General features: G+C 45.0%; 1 protein-coding gene across 2 annotated transcripts in view; it reads right to left on the minus strand.

Moving 5' to 3' along the window:
* The window catches only part of SCAI (suppressor of cancer cell invasion), a 602691-nt gene that overhangs the window by 427297 nt on the left and 154069 nt on the right, over positions 1-21325 (minus strand). The gene's annotated exons all lie outside the window — the stretch shown is intronic.

The following is a 21325-nucleotide window of genomic DNA, read 5'->3' on the forward strand; positions in this document are numbered from 1 at the left end:
CAAAGTTCCGCGCTGACAGCTGCCTGTAGAGCTTTTTACCGGCTTCTAGCTGCTCTCGGTAATAACCGTTTCCAAGGTTACTGAGGATACTTCACGTTTCAAGGTGCAGGGAAGAAGGCCAAGGGAACAGAAGCCTCTCATTGGTTGGGAAAGAGGTTGGAAATGCAAGCTGAACCGAAGTACCAGGGAAGGGGAGCAAAGGTCTAAAGCCTGCATGGGACGCACAATTGCATATTCCAGGCTCTTGGGGTGGTGAGTGGCTTTGTCAGTGGTACCAAGTGCCCAGAGATGGGACGGAGGCTGAAAAGGCTGGTTTTCCAGGACACAGTCTTGACTGAGCAACAAATCTCTCCCGAAGGAAACCTTGATCATGTCACAGAGACAACACAGCTTTGTATGCACAGATAGAAGGGAAGAAACAAAAAGAAACTCCCACCAAGTTAGCCACTCTGAAAAGTGTTTTTCCTTTTTAACATGTTATTCACCTGCATCGCGCTTTGGCAGTCTACACACAGCCTTGCCCTTTTGCCTTGTCCTTTCTCCAGAGTCAAACAGTTCACCTTGACATCAAACCGGAACTCAGCTCCCCTCAATGGAGAAGTAATTTCTATCCTGCAACACACAAAGTAAATACTGATTTAGCGCCTAACTTTTGCAGCGGTTAGAGGAGGGGTTCTTATACTTGGAGGCCAGTTGAAGATCGGAGAGGCGGGCTGAGGCTAGCCACTACAAGGGTCTCAGTCTTGGCCCCGACCATGCAGAGGTCGCGTAGTCTATATCATCCAGGGGTCAAATGGTCCACGCTGGAGATGCAGGTACGATGGCTGGAGCGGTCATCCATCTGCAGGTGACTCTGCGCACAATGAGTTTACATCTGGAAGTTCACCTTGTGCTGTCCAATAACTGTCCGGGGACGTGCGGAGATGGTCCCACGAGACACCCTGTGATAGGATGACACAACCGACTCAATCTGACGTGTTTGGACAGAAAAGGCTTCATCCATGACACGGAGGGAGCAGATGTGCCCGCGCGTTGATGCAGGCTTCCCATTGGGTGGTTGACTCAGGAAACAGTTTCGAGGGCAGTGAGCTCTCTTCTCATCATGTAAAGCACAGGCTAATCCCACAGAGCTGATGACACTCGGCTACACGACAGCCAGGCAGGAACTTTCTCTCCTCTGAGCGCCTCGAAGCACCTCCATGCAGGCGGGTGGCATGCCCGCAGCACAGGTGGTCAGTCTGGCATCTCCCATCAGAGAGGCGCTTAAAAAAGACAATTTGGGTTGGAATTGATAACCACCTGGGAACAATGCCGCACTGTGGACTCGCCCCGAAAATGTACAATTAACAGTGCCAATTAAAAAACAAAGCATCTGTGCACACACCTAATCCTCTGTGCCCCGCACAGGAAGCATCGCTGTGCCGTGAGCCACAACAAGGGGGCGCACAGCCTTCTCCAGAGGGCAGGGAGGGCACAGACACAAGAAGGGGTCACCCACTGGTACCTTTCCACGATGCAGCAACGGGGACGCAATGCGAGGAACCCACATGCAAGTTTCTGCAAAAATACCCTGCAGATATAAGCCAGCGTTCCTGGCTGCCGTGGTGCCCAGCCGAGGAGAGAGCTATCGATCGGCTCGGAGCCCCTCAAACATGACAAGCGTGGAGGCTGCGTCTCCGTCAGCGGTTGCCACGACAATGAATCCGTAACTCACCGGCTCTTAAAAAAAACACAGAAAAACGTGGCCGTATCTCCAAGGAAATTGTTTTGACCTGACGAACGCCTAGCCGGGAGCTCCACGGAGAAGCAATCACAGATTACATCTTAGTAATTATAGCCAACTGCTGGCGAAAATAAAATCAACATGTTAGCAGCCTTTGAAGGGGTGTCGAACACACAGGCCACCTTTGCAAACTGGAAAGAGAGAGACATTTTGAAGAAGAAAAAGAATCGGGATAATGTATTTTGTCTATTGACATATTGAAGCAGGGACACAATGTGGGGGCGGGAGACAGCAAAAATAAAGTTATTATAAACCTCAAAATCGGGATCTCCGGCCTGAATCGGGTTCAAATCTATCTAAAATACACGGGTGCATCTATCTCCCTCCTGTGTCCGTGCAGGGGTGACCCTGGCAGGTCTGCAGGCCCTGCCCGCGCGTGTCTCCACGTGGCTGCGCTAAGAGCGGGTGCCTGCGACCGCCAACAGCAGGTCAGGTGTGGAGCAGCGCAATTTAGGCTCCACCCTTACACATCACAGATGCGCAATTTTTATGTGGGCTTAGCACTCTATACTCTGTGCGCCTTAACTTTATTAACGTGGAGTGAAGCACTCGAATGTACTTTTGATCTGTAGCCACTAGAGGTTTATAAACGAGTGTATATTAATGTTTAGCTTAATCATGAAGAAATGCATTTCTCAATTATATTTACACTTCTGTTTCAAGTCCATTTGCATTTATTGAAAGCGAATTGTATATGGAACCATGAATTCATTTGTCTAGGTTTGCCTCTATTCTTGTTGCATTTCATTTTAAGTTGTACATGTGCATATAATTATATAGCAGAAGTCCACCTTGTAGTGTTTAACCAAGCTAATTCGACTAGGCCTGAATTTCGAATAATATTTTTGTTGTTGTTTGCCTTCCGTGTTCTCTCCTCGGCAGGTGCGGTTCCAGGGCTTCATTAGCTTAAAAAAGGAGTATTGTGTATTAGTGATAGGGAGGCCTAAGAGAAAATCTTGGCAGAGATGTGGAGAGCTAACGAGCTGTTGAAGCTTTTGATTCATTCAGTATCAGGAACGGTGGGATACTCAAGGTCATTGCGAGAGTCCAAGTTTCATGGGATGAGAACATCTGGATCTGTTACCATCGCACAATGTGAAGCCTTTTTCCCAGGATTATGTCTTAGGCACTTCTCCCAACCCACTGAATCATAACCATCATCAGGGTCATTAATTAGACTGGGACCCACTGGCCTTCAAGTGAAGAGAGAGCAATGGACAGTGAGACGGGTACCAAAGATAATCCTATGGTTTAATGGTTGCACTCCTACGGACGCAACAGGAATGTAAAAAAACACAATGGTAATGTTTAGAATCACCTCCATTCCAACTCTTGGTCGCCACAAGTATTCTGTCCTCCAGACACAGGTTCTTACAGGACATCCTTGAGATGAGGAAGTATTTATTTTTTCCTATAAAGTAACTTTCCTCTCAGTCTAAAACTTGTAAATTGGATAACTGAGAGGAATCCTATGAACAACCTGGTCCCTGCAGCTGTATGATGATGGGCACTTATTAATACTGATTTTGATTCTGTTTGCGTCTCGTGGATGTATAAAGTCACCTATGGGTATCTGTCGTGTGTTCCAGGTTTTTATGTCACTTAGAGACCGGCATTTGGAACACATTTCATTTCTTTGTCTCTCTGTTGTCTGCTGCCTAGTGACCCCTTGTTTGTGTCACCAACCACTCTTCCTGCGTCCGAAGTCAAGCCGCGTACCCAACCCCTCCAGCCTCCTTTTGGTCCTTCTACTTTCTCCCTCGCGTGACAACGCCGCTCCCCATCTGCTGGTCATCTCGCATGATGCAGTCAGGGCAAAAACATACTACTAATGCTCATTTGCAATTTTCCCTAAATTCCACTTCCAGTCTTTTTACATTTTTGTGTATTTTCCTAACAAAGAACCTTGAGAAGTTTTTGAGATTGCTGTCCTCCTCTCAGGACCCGCCAGTTAATAAGAGCGAGGGATTTATTTTTCATTTTCTAAGACAAATGAGGAAGGCATCTATTCTTTGTTTATAGATCGCTCTTGTCCAAACGCTTCACAGACATTTTATTTTATTTATTTATTTAAAGAGTTTTAGTTAGCACTGGCTAGACCCGGAGGTATCAGAGCGCTTTACATAAGGTTCAACAAAATTCCAAGATTACATCAGTTTCAATTTACAACAGTTGCTAGAAAAACAATTACAATTACAAGAGCATAGAAAACGAGATAAGTGGAGTGTAGAGGGGAAGGGGGGAGGGTAAAGGGGTGGGGGGGGGGAGATAGAGCAGAAAGGCGAAGGAAGATCTGCCCAAAGTCTGGCTGGGTAGGTGACAGTCGAGGGGGAAGTCTCAAAACCCATCTCTTCTATAGCTATCAGGTAGCTCCACTGGACTTTGGCCAAATAGCTAGGTCTCAAGGGAAGCATCAAAAGAATATGGAGGGCAAAATAATGGAGAGTAGAGGGGAGGGAGAGAAAAGGGAGGATAGGGGAAGAGACAACAAGCAGAGACAAAAAGAAGTCTGTCTAAAGGCCAACTGGGTAGGTGACGACCAAGGAGGGAGTCCACGGCCCATCTCCCCAATAGCTAAACCAGGCAGCTCCATCGGGCATCAGGTGAAGAGATTAGCCAGAATATTGATCCGTGGTAATCTCAGTTTTGAGAAGAAAAGTGACAGTACCATAGAGGGAGCCATTTGAAGTCAACGGCAACAGAAAACAATTCAATTTTTATAATAGAAAAGAGACTGCAAAGATGAGGAGCAGAAAGAAGCAAGAGAGGAAGGATCTTCCAAAGTTTGGAGCATTTAAAGCAAAACACAAAATGAAGAAGAGGGTCAAGGGTAAAGCAAGACATTCCACAAACATCTGAGACGATGGAACGCTCAATGCTCTTGTGTGAAAGGACAGAATCTGGCTTCGTTGGGTTGTCTCAGGAAGGAGAACTAGTCCTTTAATTTTTAGGTTTGAGGTATACAGTAGACACCCAGAAGTGGATGAGGCCGGATCTCAGGCTGGGAATGATGTGTCCTGACTACACCTGGAGGTAGAGTTGAGTGTACCGGGCGTACTGCTGGAATGTGAGGTCGTGCGCGGTTTGCAGAGCAGCAGAAGGTACCTCTAAGAGGAAAGAAGAACAACCACATATCTGTCCTAGGATCTTTCAATGCACAGCCCCTTATATTCTCCAACCTGAGTCCTTGGATAAAGCAGTTCTCTGTGAGATTAATTCCCCATACGGTTACTGATAATATTAAAACACATTAAGCATTTACAGGAAAGGGGTGTTTTCAGCCGCCTTATGGCGACTCTTTGCTTGAGATTCCAGGGGAAGATCTCCGCAGTAAAGCTTATTTCATCCACAAACACCTGCCCCGAATCTACTGAGTATGCCGTTTAAAGGTCTGTATACGACTTCTGTGGTCTAAGGTTACTGGTCGGCTTGGCAGATATATTCAGATGTGTACCAGAGTGACTTGAACGCAATACACAGTAGATCAGTTATTTGAATTTAATTCGTAAGTTCCAAAAGGCTATTAAAGAAAAAATAAAAATGCCAAGAGTTTACCATTTAAGAAACTCACTTCTCATCTATAACTTTTTCCCTGTTTCAAAGGAAGTTACACTCCACTGCCTGGCTCATCACCAGTAAAGTCAACCCCAGCTCTGATAGAGGGGGGACAGACAGGGTGCAGTGTGATGGTGCACACCGTGTGATAGGAACCCTGGTGGGATCCTGGGACCCTTCTCGCCACTTTAAACAGACCCTTCCTTTTGGAAGGCGGATCAAAACATAGCAAAGTCCCATTATTTGGAGCAAGTGATTGGTCACAAAGAATTTCCCTGCTTTGCATAGAGGACACCGCAATGCAGAGCTGGGAATTTTCCATTTTGAATGGAGCAGAGTCGAGGAATTCTGTATAACCAAAATGCCTCACACCGCCTTTCGTAATAAGTTAGGGCGCCCCCTGCAGCAAGAACTGTTTGTACACAGGCGACTCTTTTTGGGACATGGCTGATTGGCTGTGGATGTCCTATTGACTAACGGTTATGTAGAGGATCACACAGGTAGATGACGGTGAGCCAGCGTCACACACCTGCTGGGGTACATTTAGTCCCACTGATATGACACTGTGTGCATAACACTGCGATTCTCACCTCTATAGTGCAAATTATCCAAACCCAAATGTGAAAAAGAGAAAATGATGCTTCTAATTATTTCGGCAATAAACACAGCAGGCCCATGTTAGCATTATGGCTGTTTAACAATTTCAGCAAAATGTAACACAAGGCATACGGCGAACCCCTAAACGCTTCCGGCGTGAAGTCAGACTCATCATAAACAGTTACTTAATAGAATTATTTAACACTATATCTTGCACTCTCATAACACCTCCGATTCAAGGCTCAGGGTGCCCTTAAAGCTTGCCTGCTCCCCGTCATCGGCTGTAAATGTGATATCTCGCTTGGAAGGAATAAGAGATGCATAAACATGTAGGTAGAAGGAAACTGTATCATTTTTTCAGCTTCAAATGTAGATATCAGGGGAACATATTTGTTTCGATTACTTGGAAGCTGCTAGACTAAAATAACGCGCATCTGATGACAAAAAGACTAAAAGCCAGCCTTTGTGTAGTCTTGCTGGGAGAAGTTGGAAAGGATCCACGTCTGGCTCTCGCTATGGGAAACAGAGGCAGAAAATGCTTCCAGAAATGGGCCCAACAGATGGCGCTGAGCGGGCGCGGCGCCATTACCGAGCTCTGCATTCAAATAAAGAGGCACTGTATGGAGATGAGATGACGTGGAGCCGGGAAGGACCAACAGAAGATGGAGGAAGGCAGTGACAGGTGCAGGATAGAGAGGGCTGGCCCACTGCTCCTTGAAGGAGGGGGGATGCAGGGTTGGGAGAAGCGTTCATGCAACAGAGCAAGGGCAAAGCTTCCCACAGGTCAAAAGCATCTTCACCAGTTACCAAAGTGTCGAATTGTCATGGTGCTTGATGCCACCTGACATCGGAGGTCAGAGTAACTCAGAGAGGAGGTGCCCAGTGCTTAATTTGAACCGGTGGTGTTAGGTGTGGCTCACCAGCAGGGATGTTTGGGGACAGGCACTTATTATTCCTCAACAGACTTTGAAACACTAAGAAAGAGAGAAAAACACAAAAACGGGAAGGAAGAGAAAAATAAAGACGGAAAACATTCAAGTGGTGGCAGGGGGCAAAGAAGAAAAAGAACTTGCAAGAGTGAGATAAAGAGACAGGGAGTGTCTGGTGCTGGACTACAGAGGCCTGAGGTGGAATCAAGACTACACAGCCTTGGTTTTTGGCACCCCTGAGCGTTGAAAGTGTTGGTAGTGGGTTTCTGAGCAAAACTTTGGGCCCCGGTACTTATTCCTTTACAAATTTAGCACTGGAGATGCCTTTTAAACATAGTGCTTTCATTAGATGAAGAGGACCGATGGTCGATCACTCTGACCCGTCTTTGATGGTAGAGGGGGCTTCAATTTTAATTTGGATCAACACTAAGTGGGAAGCAATGTTTTGCATCTGTTCTTCCGCCAATCAGAAACACCTCCTGGTCAAGTGTCTTACTCCTGCGTCCATTCACTCAGTTCTCTATCAGCCTGTAGAGCCTAGATGGGAGAGGCATGGGGTCTGCTACTGGAGTCACTCCCATTGCGAAATAAGTGTCACCAAGAAGGCTGCTCCCCTTAGCTGCAAAACAAATAGCTCAGTTTTCAGGTCTTTCCTGAAATATCTGTACCTAACTTGTACCCTTCCCAATGGCCGAGGAAGTTCTACAGTAGGGGACCATGGTCTCGGAGGATGCCCTGCGATGCGTTCCACCTCGCCTCTTACGGTCAGAGCTCAGGCCCCTGGTTGTACAGCCGTGTAGATACTTTCACTGGAGATAGCTGGTGCCATTAGAGAGAAAGTCTTGTGCATTGTACTCTGCACCTATGCATCAACAAGGACAACTGGACAATGTTATGTGCTCAGATCCTTCCAGGTTTTATAGGAAAAATGGGTAAGGTCAGTGAAATGATGAGCAACAACCCTGATCCATCCTTGGCGCCCAACCAATCTTACTGCTCTTTATGGTGGTTCTAGTCCAAGGTCCTGAAAACGCCAAACTCACTGAATCTGGCTACTAAGTCAAACCCAGAGCAGCCGCGAGGCTCATGGATTTCACCTTGCCCCTGACATCAAGAAACTGTGACAGGCCATAGCGTGCGGCTGGTTAAAACCAAGAGGAATAACTCGTTTCCTATTGCAAACCTCAAGATCCCTTGAAGGACCGCTCAGCCCCTAAGCCATGATTCTGCAAGGCAAGTGGAGATGACGAAGTATCAGCATGCATAGGTGGAATATGGCACCCTGTGCCAGGACAGACATCCAGGCTTTGAACCTCCTCCAAACGCCATGGAGTCTGTGGCGGCAGACACACTAGAGGATCACTGCTCCAAGAAAACAGAAACCCTGTGCCCAGCTGACCGCTCTTTGAAACTGCAGCCAACAAGAACCTCTCAGCACTGACCAGTCCTGCATGAGAAGCATTACTAGAGGCTGTCATCAGGGCCCCTGGACACTATTTTTTTTTTTTTGTAAAATTTGACACTACTTTTTTTTAATTATCACATGTTCTATAATCCGAGTCGACAGAGGCTGTAGGAGTGGTACATGGACAGGTCACCTCTATTACTAAAGCTTTCAATTCCAGGTATGTGACCCAGTATGATCCAGAGTATTTGGAGCTCAGTCTCAGGGCGAATACAGCCTGGACTTACAGTCACTGGTGGAACCTGGGGCAGGGGTCAGTCCACGCGCTGACATCACACACTCCGTGCACCAGCTTGCTCATGATGGGAATGGTGACAGAGAGGATAACATGCCAGGTCATTGACTTCTATTTCCAGATGCGTGCAGGTGACTGTGAGAGGCATCGCTGGCGGGAGGGTGAATCTTGGAGTTTTCCTGGTGTCGCAGAATTAGTAGAACGCTTATATGGTATTAGAAGAAGGAAAGCTTCCGCTGCTTTGAAGAAGAGAAAACTAAGGTACAACTCCACATCCTCCATTTTACGTACACCCGATGGCTGCACAAACTCACGGTTCAGCTGCAAAAAGTTAAAGAAAACTATATTTTCTATTCAATACGATGGTGCTCTTAGTCCCAGAGATAAATGCGTTGGCCAAGGGGATAAGATTGAATCCGCCCTGGCTCAGGAGGATCTTCCATTTGATGCCAGCGTCTCACTTCAAAGATCCCGCCAGATCATTGATTTTCTACTCATCCTTGGGGACACGTATAGTCACTCGAGTGAGTATATGAAGTTGGTCCCAGGTGCAGTTCATAGGTTGCGTATGGCATTTGGGGCTCACCTGGAGCCCATGCCCTGAGTATGTGCCACTTGCTCTTCTGGATTTTCAAGGGGATTCGCATAAGCAGCTCACACAATTTATAAACCGGTAAAATAAGAAAATAAGAAAATAGGAACGCACAAAATAAAAAGAAACGCAACTAAAACTCTAAACATGATTGAACAAAGTAAACAAACACTAATAAATAAATAAATACCAGCATTTGTAAAGTCCTCTGGAGAGGTGTCCTGGAGCTGGGGGACGTCGGGAAGATTACGCGAGCTATTGCCCAGAAACACATGGTGCTGGGCTAGCCTGCCACCGGCGCCGGCGATCGAACCATGAACCCCGTGGTCCGGAGTCAGGCACTCTGGCCAGTGCGCCACACCTCCACTTATGTCTACTAATCTATTTACTTTCAGACTGCGGAAACATCTTGAATCATAGACATTCACAAACCAAAGACCCCAGAAAATGTATTCATGTTATGCTTGTTAGTAAAACCCTCACACACCAACCTGGTTGGTGTCATGCTTCATCATCGGGTGAGTGTGATTAATATTACAATTAAAATTACCTCCAAAATGCTCCCTTGGTACTTTATTCGTGGAGCACTGTGGTAAGGTTAAAAAAATATCGTTTAGAGAGTGGATAATATATTCCAGACACTATGTGTTTCTGTGTTTATTATCAACTGATAATAAACACAATAAAGTACCAAGGGAGCATTTTGGAGGTAATTTTAATTGTAATATTAATCACACTCACCCGATGATGAAGCATGCCACCAACCAGGTTGGTGTGTGAGGGTTTTAATAACAAACCTGTAAGGTGCCGACACTTCTTACACGTCAGACAGCAAAAGGTCCTGGCCGTCTTCTTTTGGTTATCAAAAAATATTTATAGAGCGCACTTACACCAGGCGGTTTTCATAAATTACACGTTGACCGGGGGCACGCAATAAATGTTAGCACAATAGAAGTGAGGCATCTGGGCTGTCTCATTGGTAGATACTCAAATTTTGTGTAATCGACGTCACATCAATGTCTGGAAGCTGACAAGATATCTGGGAGATCCTACATCAAAGCCCATGTGACGTTTGTATCCATTTGGACCTATGATGCTTCCACAGTGAGCGCAGGATACAGACATACATTGGGACTGGACTGCTGAGAAGGGCGATTTGGTGGATGGATAAATGTTAAAGTTTTGTTTAAAATTAGGGAAAGGGTGGAAATTTAGCATCCATCTTAATTTCCCAATATTTTGTTGAATTAAATAGGATGGGAATTTTACACTTTCTCACATCTCCCATCCAGTATTTATTGTTCTTTACAGGAAGAGAAATCCTACACAAAGCAGACCTGTAAGGTTGAATGTACATAAATATCATTTTTCATTTATATTAAGTGAGGAGCATTTTTAAAACATATGATTTAAGATGGTTGAGCCTATGCAAATTACAAGGTGGGAGGATTAAAGATGTGGTAGAACTGGTGGCTATTTATGAATTCTTCAATTAGTGCATATTAAAACAAACATTGGCAAAGCAAATAGGTCGTGTTTTTGGGAACTACTGGCTTTGACAATGCTTATGACAATGTTATACAGCATCGCCAAAAGCACAGAAAAACAAAAAAGCCCCTGCTGCAGTGGCCACATCATTTTATAGGTGCACACGTGCATAATGATGTATGCGAATTATGAAGACACCATTTCTTTTTTTTCACCATTTCAACCTGGGCTGGTAACTTAAAAATAAATGAAATAGTTGTGCACATGTGCTGTTTTTTTAGACTAAGTCACTGGCAGTAATTTTCTGCCTGGTTCTCCCTAAAATAAATAAATAAATAAATAAATAAATAAATAAATAAAATCTTTCCAAGAAATTATGGTGGGAAATGGGGGGGTGGGGCTGGGGTGGGCAGCAGTACGGACTGGGAGCGAGGAGAGGAAAAGCAGCAAATGAACAACACAAGGGGCCGAGAAGAAGTAATGAGTTTGGAAGGTAGAAGCACATGAGAGTGAGATGCAACGCAAGAGACACAGCAACATGGATGTCGAGGGGACAGGTTTTAGACCGCGGGAAGCGTACGGGAGAGACCTGGAAAACACATTCAGTCTAATGGAGTGCTTAAGCAAAAACAAAAAGTAGTTCCCTAAATGTGAGCAGTGGAAGGACAGAAACCAGCATATCAGTGATGGTAAAGAGGCTGTGCTTCAAGGGAGGGACAAACACAAGATGGGCAGGCCGGGACAATGAAAGCCAGCAAATAAGACGTAAGAAAATAAGAGTGAAAATAAAGCCAATCAGTGGTAAGCAGTGGGCGGGATGTAATCCCCTTTAAGTTCTTCGTAAGCCCATAATACGTCTTTTGCAACCAGAAAGCTTGTGCTGTGTGGCAGGCTCGACCTAAAGGCGTAAAGTAAGTAGCTTAGCTACCTACTAGTGGGACATGATCCTCTCCCCAAAAGCATCAGAGGGTTCAAGTCTGCCTTCTTCCCACCTCTGTTCGAGTCTGCGTGGGTTTTAACCAGGGTGCATGAAATTAAGCAATTCTGTGGCAGTCGTGTTTGCCCCATAAATATGGATTTGCCACTGCTGCCCCACAATCCGCCCTCTGCATCATAATTTACAGATTTCCACAAAAAAATGGTTCTAACTCCAATGTGGGGGGGGGGAAGTGACACGTAGTATTGTGCAGTAGCAGACCATTCTGAAAAGCTGAACTGGTCACGTCAGTCACTATTACTGTATCCAGGTATAAACTCGGTGCCAGTGAGGAAAAAGGTTTGCCTAGACACACTAGTGTGTGTTAAAACATCAAAATAGTGAAATGTGAGTGCCAAAAATGTGCCATATAACGCCACATATTAATAGCCTTTGCTTGCAGCATCATTTAGTAAACTTGCTGCATAATATTTATTTATTTAACTTATAGAGCGAGCTTGCAGGCATCCTGGCGCCGGTGGCTACAAAAGGGGAGAAGAATATGTCAGGACAAGGCCAAGCAACTAGGACTTGGGAAACAGCCAAGTTTTTACACATTTTCTAAAAGGGAGAAGCTCCCTAATTTGCCTAATCTCCCGGGGGAGACTGTTCCACAGTTTGACCGCTGCCACTCCAAAAGATCTTCCCCGTGACCTAACTTTCCTAAATCTTGGTACTCTCACCAGTCGTTATGCGGCAATGCTTCCCCATTGCCGCATAATGGTAGTGGTAAAGGTTACAACATCCTGACCATTTTAGACATTAGAATGTAATACTCTCTTTTCAGTCCCCTACTCTAAACACGTTGCCTTGTTTATTTTCACACATTTTCAGTTTTCTCCGCTTGGCTGCTACGGTCCATGTCTTTGCTTCTGCCGGTACTTAGTATGCAAGTCACTGAGCCCCGCGCGCCTTTAAAGTTGATTTAATTAGAGGCAGAAATATTGAGTATCAGCCGGGCCATGAAACGGTGATAAACTTATGACCTAACGGAACTGATCAATATGAGTGGAGTGATCGCCTCTCCCAGACTTGCTAAAATTAGAAAAAGCGGAAGCGGGTTTTATTTCAGGCCTCAGCAGTTTCCATGCGCGCGCCTCCTGGACGGGCCGCGAAGGTCCCGCGGGCCTCCGTCTCCTGCACCGGGAGCTGAATTCCACCGAGAGAACGGGCACGCCAAAGTCTCGCTGATAACCAGGATGGATTCTTTGTTCTGAACATTTGCCTGCTCTGGTTTTTTGTAGCTGTTTTTGTCTTTGTTTTTTGTTGCAATCATCATCATTAGCAGGCAGAGCATCCCCCCAGCCTTGGCAGTGGGTCTGCTGAGACTGCCGGGCGTACAATTCTTGGATTTTTCTGAATGACTGCTGATAGTATTTGCTAGAACGTGTTTGTAATTCATGTTGTCGCTTTGCAAAGGGCAGGCTTGGAAGATTGGAAATCTTGTTGTAAACTGAAGTAACACGATGTAAGTGGATGAATCAGTTCCCGATTGCCACCAAATGGCAATGCAATTTGGATTTCTTAAGAAGCAGCTTCGGCACACTGACTTCTGGCTAAGACAGCAGTACAGATTCTGAACAAGCATTGCCACCTAAAATCGCTGTGATTATAGAATGCAACACATTGTCTAGTAACTTCTTGTCCAGGACTGGGTCCCACCACTATGAGGGCAGCCGTCTGTCATAAGCTGCTCCAGTGTCTTATCAGTCCATGCCTCTCCATCACAGTCCACAAAAAACACCCCACAGCCCCCCATCTGTGAAATGGTTTATGAGAAAAACAAAGAAGTATAAACACTGTGAGGTTGCAAGCATTGCGTTTAGTGTGCGCGAAATCGTTTGCATGGTTGATGCATCAGTAATGGATTGCGACGTGAACTATTCAGTTTCTAGGCTTTGTTTTGTCACCATATCTTCCCTCGAACTGGGTTTTTCAATTAATTTCTGAGTTTTTAAAAAACTTATGTTTAGGTGTTACATCCAATCGTAACCATAACATCACTTAAAATGTTGTTCCGTGAATCACAGAGTTTTTTGGAGCGTTTACTACATCCAACTTCTTAGAAATTGTTCTCTTCCCCAGTGTGCACGGCCTTTGGCCAGCCGGGCCCTGTGCGTAACCCACAATTAAGCCCAAGCGGAGTTTGCAGAGTTCCGCTTACGTAACTCTGCAAAGTGACAAAAAAACTCCGCAAATGAACGGTGGAGTGGGTTACCTCACGCCGTTCGCACTGATATTTACTGCCCAGTGTTTGTCCGGTGCTGTAAAATCAGCTAGAACGGCATCTCGCACAGTGCAAGAGGGCGCTACTTCTTTCTGCCGCTCAAGTAGAAGTTCTACTCAAGCGGCAGCTTCCTCAATGCAAACGGAAGCTTGCTCAACGCGAGCTGTAGCGACCATCCGCGACCACCCACTTTGGGAAATGTCACTGGGAAGTGGTCTAGCACTGGATTTTCCTCGCTTGCGCGAACTTAAAGTTGGCGAGCAGGGAAAAAAATCTGCTCTGAGTTTTTCGGAACTCCGCAAGCTCAACAAAACACAACAAACTCTGCAAACTCAACAAACAGAACATAGTTCACCAACCAGGCTTACCCACAATAGGCTTGGCCGGAGCACTTGCCCTTCTGCGGATCACTATGCCCAAAGTCCCGGCAATGACACTCAACACCCTGTGATTCTGGGTAAATCACTTAATCTCCCCGTTCCTAACAAAAATGAATGTGTCCTCATGTAACGCAACTGGTGCTGATGTAAAGCGCTCTGATACTTTTGTGTCAAGTTCGCGCTATATAAAACTCCAGGGGAAAAAAATTACCATGGTTGGCAGACAGCAAAAGAGCAGCAAGATTCTAGCAGGGACAGGCCTACAGTTAGGCCCGGAGCTAAACAAGCTTCAGGTGCCCAAACACAGCTGGCAATGTATTATTTTTCAAAAATAATTTTTGTGGGGAGGAGTGTTCAAAAATCAATTTCACGGGCCCATACTATAAACACAAGAATGGGTGCAAAAAGGCACTAGATTCATGAACTCGCTACAGGCTACGCAGGCTTCAGAGCTTCACTGGTGTCCACATTCTGCACTGCAAAATCCACTATTTTCAGTTCATTTAAAAATTGGGGGGGGCGTGTCCTTCTAGAGCCACACCTGACATAGGGTTCAAAGGCCGCTCGCTCTGCCCCCTAATGGCTCTTTTAATTAAAAAAAAATGTTATTAGATGCTAAGACAAAGCACTGGTGGTCACAGAAGATTTTTCTCTGTCGCAGCCAGCCAATCAGAGGCTTTGGGTTTTCTGACCCGAAATGGACAAAAAGGAAAAAAAGACTCTCTTGTCATATCAAATGTAATTATTTTTCTTATTGAAGTCCAACGATAGTTCACAAAACATCTGCAAACTAACAGTCCATTTAAGTATTTAACCCTCTGAAGCCCATCTGACACATCTTAAACTTTTTCTGGAAAACCACTGTATGGATTTTCACCAACCCCAGCAAAGGCACTTCCTGATTCATTTATGCCAAGTTTGGTGTCATTTTAGTCAGCCATTTCTTATAATTATATGGAAGTTAAAATGAGAAAACTCACTTTTGGGAGCTTTCCACCTCGGGAAGCTGCCAGTACATCCGCGTCCAGGACACCATCAGACTAAAGATGAAGAAGTGGGAAAAATAAACAAAGCAGCCGCTCTCCCATATGTATGTACCCAGAATCTATAATGTCAACCCGTATCTACCCGGCTTCAATTTAAATAGAAGCTGAAAACATCTCTCTTTAACCCCTTGGGTGCGGCCGCGATTCTGTGCCTGTGCGGCACTTTTATTGAGTGGGCAGGTTCATGACGGCCCCCAGCCGTCATCAGCACACGCCCACCGTGATGCATGATGGACGGAGGCCGCCATCAGCATGGAAGGGGATAAACAACGCAATATCAAAATGAATATCAAAACTGAGCTTCCAATCACTTACTGACTGTATCTTTGCCTTTGACCCTGTACAGCGCTCTGCTGACTTCATGCTATGCTCACACTATAAAAATACCATATATACAAATGACCGAAGTACAAGAATGTGTGTAGGTTGAGGTCTCATAATGGCATCACGTCTGCACTAACAAAATGACCAATAGATACCTTAACAAATAAAAACTAAATTGATTGATTGACCAATAGACCCGGATACCGCAGGCCGGAGTCAATGAAGGGTGCACCGGGTAACAGCTCTGCCTATCTGCAATTGAAAAAATTAAAATGTATTCGAAGCCCGGCAGTAATGAGTGATTCTCTAACGTAAAAAAAGTTTTGGGGGGGCCAGGTGTTGTCTCTATGCAAGGATGCAGGCACCATCTTTGGCCCAATGCAGTCTCTGCCTCTTCTCGATAGAACAAATCTGGCAGACCTGAAATCTTCTCCGCAGCCCACCATCACCATGAAATACTGGCGTCCACCTATGGCTTAGGGTCAGCTCCGAGCTGCTTCGATTAGAAGATAGATGCAGATCTGCCACAATCCCCACTAGCTGCAGATGGCAGCAAGGGAGCAGGATCTGAAAAGGGTTTACAAGTGCATCCCATACATGGTTTTGAGGAAAGACCCTTAAGCGAAGAGGGATCAATGATGGGGAAGCAAAGGGATCCAGGACTCCAGTGTACTGGGAAGGAGTGAACATCTGGGCCTGTGCAGTGATCCCTGGTCCAAGTGAGCCCATTCCTGCAAAATAAGGCAACCCTTAGCATCTCAAGTGCCACAAGGACCAGGCAGGAGGTTCAATTCAAGCCTTCATTACAAATGATCACTTTTATCATTGTTAAGATCATGATGACACTGACATTACTACCATCATTACTGTTATTAATACAACTACTAACACAACTCCTGTTAATGATTCAAATAACAGAAATCATTTCAGTCCCTTCTCTCTAATCAGAGGTTAGTTTCCCAATTCAATGGGAGAAGCTGACGCAGCTGGCTGTGCCCACTGCGATGTTTCTAGGGGATGCTAAGCCTGCGAGATGCCCGTCTTGAAACGGGTGCCCCGGCCTGGAGTGTCCAGTGCTTCAGCCATTCATGGGACTGGAGGCATGGACTAGACCAAGTGGAAGAACCAATCCCATTGGGAAGTGGAATTTAGGATGAGGTTCTAACCTCGATTTCACAGCCTCCAAGCCCTGACTAGCTAGAGGGCTGGTTCTAATGGCTCAAGAATCTGGACTTCTGGTCGCCACCAATGGCAGGGGTCTAGACGAACGACCTCTGTATGCTTTTGGTCAAGCACTTTAGGGGTATGAGGTGAGTTGAAGCTGGCACTGGATCCCCACAGAAGAAAGCAACAAAGCGTCTCTGCAGCTCTGTGACCCGTGCAGTGATTCGGAGTTGGTTTTGTGAAACAAGCCTTCTCCATGCAAGGATCACATGGTGCCTCAGTGGTGCTGTCCACTGCGATGATCTTCATTCATACAAGGCTTTATGCAGGTCTTCCTGGCAGTCTGGGTTGCCTTCTCTCCACACTGGGCTGTGCGGCTCCCATTTTTCTGATATCTCACAGCAGCTAAGATTTCCATATATCCCTGCCTTATCTCCAACTTCATATGGGTACAGCCACCAGGAACGGCCGGGCACCCCCTGTCCTCCTCCTTCTTCTTTCAGTCCCGGGCGGCAGCAGGAAGCACCAGGCTCCCCTGAGCCAATCACGCCACTGCAATGAGTGATTGGTCTGAGCGCCCTGGCTCGCAGCTGAGGCGGGGAATGGGAGGCTGAGCATGTTCTACATCAGGCTGTATAATGTAGCCTGGTGGGGATGATACAAAGTGTGCATGACTCCATGGCCAGCCCAAGGGGGCCGGCCTAGCAGTCTTCGGCACTTAGAGAGTGTAAACCACTCCTCCCCCTGCTCTGGCCCGGCCCACCCAGCCCGAGAGCCACTGACTGCAACAGGAAATCCAATTATCCATTTCTTTCAATATGTTTGCCTATACGTTTATTTATAGACAGTTTTACTGCTATTATTACATATTAAATACTAGTGTCCATTTGGTTACACACTTTATTTATATTGGACTGTGTAGTTAGCAATTACTGTGCTATTAAATTGACATATGGATTTGGACTATGCAGCAATTTTTATGCTAGCCCACATTTTAGATGTATCTCCTTTCGAACTTATTAGTTATTTACTATTACACAATTTAATTACTTATGACTGTATAGCTAGTGATTACATTGCCTTCACATATGGATTTTGCCTATGCTTCAATTTTTTAATGCTAGCCCACAATTTCTATTTGTCTCCATTTGAACTTATTCATTATTTACTATTACACAACTTAATTAACTACCCATCAATTTTTTATGTTAGCCCACAATTTCGATTTGTCTCCTTTCAAACGAATGTTTTTTACTATTTACGCTTTACTACGCGTACCCCAATGAATAATGTCCAACCTTAATGGCTCACTCAACCCGGGCTGCATGAAGTTTAGTCCTCCCTCTATTCACAAAAAATACGGCACCAAGATGCTGCGACTGAAGAACACTGATACGGTCCTCGTGGGATGAAAGGCTGAGTTGCCTGAGTGCTCTCCGAACGGGCAAGAATTTTCTTAGGAGTGGCCTGATCTAGTAGGCGGACACTTTTGTGCCCTACTCAGGCAGTCTTGTGTGGACGGTATAATTAATTCATTATTTTAGATTTGTTATTCATTCGACCAAATGCGCTTAAATAGAGATAAATGTGAATTTTACTGTTGTGCATTTACCAATCGCACGAGTCGGATGTGGTAATACGAGAAGTTTACGCTGACATTTACCACCTGATATTGGCATGAGAATACTACACAGTAGATTCTGATTAAGTGAGTTTGGGTTATAAATTACTGATACTTATTATTAGAGAGTGTTTCGTATCCGCCATTACAACACGTGGTGTTTAGATTTTAGCTTGTACTTTACCCTATTCCAAAATGGTGCGACTCTGGTGAGCACTCTAATGTTATTTATCAGAGATATCAACACCCCACCCCTCCCCAAGACCATTTACTTGCTAACAAGGCTTTGTTGTGTTTTCATCCCTTCTTAGAGCCCCTACATCTCCACTTTGCATATTGCTGGGAGACTCAGCCCACCCCGAAATTTTTAGTAGCCCCCCACCCACCGAAATTTGCCTCTAGTTGCACCTCTGCACGGTACTGTGGTTGCACTTGGGGAAATTGTTTTCGTGTCAAGTCCAGTGCAGACGGGACTGTGGTAACAATAGGGAAGTTGTTCTGTGACAAGTAGTGCCACATGCGTTAAGTTCATTAACCTCATCGATGCTCATGACGGCTCCCGGCAGTCACAGTAGATGTGTGCTCATGACGGCCGCGAGCTGTCCGACCGTTGCCACTCAGCCCAGGCGCGGTTAATTCCCTGCCTGTGCGGGTGAATTAATTGGTGGGTGGAGTTCTGACAGCTCCCGGCCGTCATGAGCACACACCCCCCGTGATTTATGACGGCCGGGAGCAGTCCTCGGTACCTGAGTGCCACGCCCAACCCGCCCCCCACCCCCTCGCACCGCGGTGGAATTTGCCACGCGGCAAAGGGGTTAGGCTAGCATAATAAAGTTTCGCAAGTGAACACGATAAGGGGTAGGTGATGATTATCACGTGTCCACCAGTGGTCATCATACGAGCCTTATGAAAGTTATGAGGCTATCGTGTACATGTGGATAACTTGTTAGATATTGAGAGTCTGTTACAGTAGTAAGATGTAATGCTCAGATGGACTCAGTTACTTTATACTTTACATAACTCGATATATATATATATATATATATATATATATATATATATATATATATACATATATATATACACTCAAGCAAAGTGGGAGTTTTGATTATATTGACGGTATGCTACTAGGCGAGTCCATACTATATCAATTATCTCCTGACACAGTATTTCATGGGTTTCTTTTCTTTTTTCTACTTTCTTTTCTTTTTTTATCTTTATATTTTATTTATGAGTGTCAATCGTTGCCTGAGCACTTTAACATTTAAAGAAATTGTTTTTGCTTTCATTATGACGCATTCTCAAGTGACTGACTTTAGTACTATGATGTCTGGGAATCCGTGGCTGTGCCTCCCTCTTTTTTTAAAAAGAAAATTCTATTTTGATTATACACACTTATGGTGATTACGGTCAGATTCACCTGGTTGACAGCTCAACTTTTACTAAATATGATGTCATTGAAACTTCTATGAATTGTTATTTTAGCCCTGATGAAGTCTGCTGGTGTATTAACCGTATAAGACAAAACCACATATTGGCTAATGTTAGGAGAAAGTGTCAACTTCAGATCACTATATGCAAATAAAGGATATCAGAAGATTGATCACAAAGGAACTTTGTACAGATTAAGGAGTCTTTGGGATTCTCCTCAATGCAAAAGAAATTCTGCAGAACTGCTATTCGAGTGTGGCACTCCACGTCCTCTAAGTGGCCGAGCCTTCAGGTGACATAGGGCTATAAAATGGTACCATGTACAGCATGATGGCTTCAGTGGTGAGCAGAAAGCACATCTCGGATAGAGCCACAAGTCTGGATACAGGCCAGACACATGGCAGTTGCATGGTTCAGTAGTACCGAATTCTACTATATAACCAAGGATGTCCGTGGGCACAATGCAGTGTGAGCGTGGCATCAAGTCATACAAGTGTTGAAGAGTGGGGGGCATTGTATTCTCTTAACTGCAGTTGAAGTCAAAACATCAGCCTGGCATGAACGAGTTAAAAGAAAGACAAGCAAAAGTTCCACTTTTGGTCATGGAGCGACAATCCGTAGGACAGGTGCTTCGCGAACGGTCAATGGCAAGCAAACTGGTGCATGCCCAGTTCACCATCCGACACGACTTTCCAGCAACCTACTCTTCAACGTTATTGAGTAGAACTGCAACGGATGACTCCTGGGACGGGCGAATCTCAATGTATATGCCCAACCTCTGCAAGAGTCCGCCACCTTAAAAGGACCCTTCTTTTTGAGGTTCACATTATTCTAAGGTTTCAATTTTTATCTCCAAAACTAGAAATTATGCACTTCTTGCAGAAAAGTAAGTGAAAACAGTAGCTAAAAGAGCTGCAGGGTGCAGATCATTAACATGGCAAGAGAAGAAACAACGGCCTATTATGATGGCTCGAGGACTGATAAATATTTTATCAGACTTCTTTGTGGCCTGCACAAAGAGCAGGTTTTTTCCTTTTTTATAACAACTTTTATCAAAGAAGAATTTTTTATTCTTTGCATCCTTTATGGTCTTCCAGTGGGTGGATGCTTCCAGTGTGTGGTGAGCATATCTTCGAGAAAATGCTTTTGTAAGCTCCATTATTCGCAAAGGAAGCATTCGCAACCGTACAAACGCGTATCTCAGTGGAAAGAGAGACAAAAATAAGACATAACCTGTACTTCCATCTCCTTTTGCATAGTCAGAAGTCCAGTTAAATGTTAACCAGCGCCAGGAAACTCATGGTGACAGTGCGCTTTACAAGCTTCTATTAACGTAACATAACATAACATAACTAATGATAGTCCCACCATTATTTGAAGTTGTAAAGATTATATTCAACAGACAAATTTGAATGTAGGTGTGGACTTAAAAAAAAAAGAATTGGAATGCCAATAGGTTTTGCCTATGAGAGATCTATTGGCTTGGTTATTATGTTTTTTAGACATGATGCA

The sequence above is a fragment of the Lissotriton vulgaris genome, chromosome 5 (genome assembly GCF_964263255.1).
Source record: "Lissotriton vulgaris chromosome 5, aLisVul1.2, whole genome shotgun sequence".
Classification (NCBI taxonomy): Eukaryota; Metazoa; Chordata; class Amphibia; order Caudata; family Salamandridae; genus Lissotriton; species Lissotriton vulgaris.